A 2,343-nucleotide genomic window follows, 5' to 3' on the forward strand; every position below is an offset into this window, starting at 1 on the left:
ACGAAAAATAAACACACAAGCTATGCACATTAAATAAAATCAGTCAAGTTCAACCAGATCTTAGATCTCCACAGTAGAAGATCAGAATCAGAGTTATCAGCATGCTATATACAGTTAAACATAGCACAATTTCTAGATCTACTAGGTCTCTAACACATGGCACGAAGCAGCAACACTTATTAAACAGCAGCAGTAAATAGCTGTTTCCCAGGTTCAAGCAAGCAGCAAACAGAATCCATAGACTTAACCAGTTCCACAAACTGAAATCATTGCAGTTCATATAACAGTCTAGATTCTCTAATTAACCACCTAATTCAACTAAACCAAATTAGTTGAACTAAACAAGCTAAACAGAATGAGCTAAACCAGATTAATCAAAAAGAAATATTGGTGAGAGCATGATCAATCAATTATTGGTGAGAGCATGGAAACAATAGACTGCAGTATTACACAAACTACACCATAAATTACATATCAGCTACAGTTTTCAAAGAATGCTTGTTCTTTACCTGTGTGTGAGTTGCTATGCCTCTCATCTGAGCTCGACTACCTTGAAGGTTAGCAATCTGCTGCGTAAGCCTTACCAACTGTCGAGCAAGAACTTTAGTTGCAGCCTGAATATTGCACAGGAAAAGAAGAATATATTAGCATGTTTGGCACAATAAATTATCTAAAATTTATTAAGAAATAGAGTAATTAAAATTTATTATTTAGAGTCAAGTTACAAGTGTATTGAATACATTAATATAATTAGGGGTGGTAAAGCTGGATTTTCTCATTGTCAAATAGGGATGACAACTGGAACTAGAGTGGAAAGCATATATAATACAAAATATTTTATTATTAAATCAGAGCAGCAGCAGCACAGCAGACCCAGAAATCAAATAATCATTCAACAAATAATCATCCATAATTGGAATCAATAAATCAACATCACAGTAAAAAATAGCAGCTCTCATTAACACAATAAAAAACACCAGCTGCACAACAGAACCAGAAATCAAATAAATCATCAACAAAAATTCAAAAACAGCAACAAATAATCAACAAAAACCATGAAATCAATAAATCAACAAAAATTCAAAAACAACAGAGCCAGAAATTCAAAAACAGCAGCAGCAGCATAGCAAACCAATTTTTTATCAATAATTTCAACAAAAACACAAAACCCTGTAATCTTATCCATGATTTCACTTCCAGAAACAGAGTTAATCAACTAAGAACAAGCAAGAATGAGGGTATCAATTAATCATCAAGCAGTAAGCCAGTAACAGAGTTAATCAACCAAGAACAAGCCAGTAACTACAAACAAAGCGTTTTCAAGAAGCAGTAGCTTAAGAAAGCAGTAAACAAACACACCTGAGTCGCATAAGTCCGCTGAAAAGGGCTCTTCTCTGCATTGAGCTGAAAGAAAAGATTCAAAAGAACACATTATGCTTCAATTTAGAGAAACTTAAAAACACGATTACTTGATTCACTGCTATCTACGATAGCAAATTTTACCCTAACTATTCTGCACAATCCTTTTAACTTGATCACACACACACACACAAACTGTTCAACCTTTATGTAAAAACTATGATCAATACCTACATTCCAGTTGCTAACGAATTCTGAAGTAAAAAATTTTATTCACAGAGACTATGTTCGCCACTTAATTAGCTATAATTAAAGAAGCCTAGCAGGATACTGAAATCCAGTAATCTACCGAGTCTCACGAAAACGACAGAATAAGTTAAAAGGAATCAAGTGAGAGATAAGCGAATTGAGCACGATGAGAGTGAAGCAGAAGTCATTCTCAAACAGGAACTACAGCTTCCTCAGATCAACAAGCACACGCAAATCATCTTTCAAATAACAATCGAAAACGAAGGAAAGTAAAGAAAAACCTAATTATCAAAAGCTAGTAAACGAAACGGCGATCAAAGAGAGAATTGAAGTGAGGAAGGGTTTATGAAAGAGAGAGAGAGAGTACGGACATTTTTGAACTGAAGGAGGCCATAAGGTCGCCGAGGTAGGAGACAGTGCGATGAGCGGATTCGATGAGCGGAAGACGAAGATGAAGATTAACAAGATGAAGAAGGGTGAAGGGCTAAGGGCGAGTGACGAAGATTAACAGTGCGATGAGCGGTTTCGAGTGACGAAGGCTAAGGGCGAAGGGTGAAGGGCGAAGGGCGAAGGGCGAAGGGCGAAGGGCGAAGGGCGAAGGGCGAAGGGCGAAGGGTGAAGGGTGAAGGGTGAAGTGCGAAGGGTGAAGGGTGAAGGGCGAAGGCTAATGGGAGGCGCTCTTCAGGCTTAGGGTTTCGAGTGATTAGGGTTAGTGTCTTTGGGTTGGGGACCGGG

The 2,343-nt window shown here is 37.8% G+C and overlaps 1 long non-coding RNA gene across 1 annotated transcript; it reads right to left on the bottom strand.

Annotated features, from left to right (window-relative positions):
- Window positions 1–514: 514 nt before the first annotated feature.
- Window positions 515–2,124, bottom strand: LOC127748356 (uncharacterized). Its single transcript, XR_008010372.1, has 3 exons — window positions 1,980–2,124; window positions 1,360–1,404; window positions 515–614 (listed from the first exon to the last, which is right to left on the bottom strand). It is a non-coding gene; the product is annotated as an uncharacterized LOC127748356 (long non-coding RNA).
- Between the last annotated feature and the right edge of the window lie 219 nt (window positions 2,125–2,343).

Source organism: Arachis duranensis, chromosome 6 (assembly GCF_000817695.3).
Source record: "Arachis duranensis cultivar V14167 chromosome 6, aradu.V14167.gnm2.J7QH, whole genome shotgun sequence".
In the NCBI taxonomy this organism is placed as follows: domain Eukaryota; kingdom Viridiplantae; phylum Streptophyta; class Magnoliopsida; order Fabales; family Fabaceae; genus Arachis; species Arachis duranensis.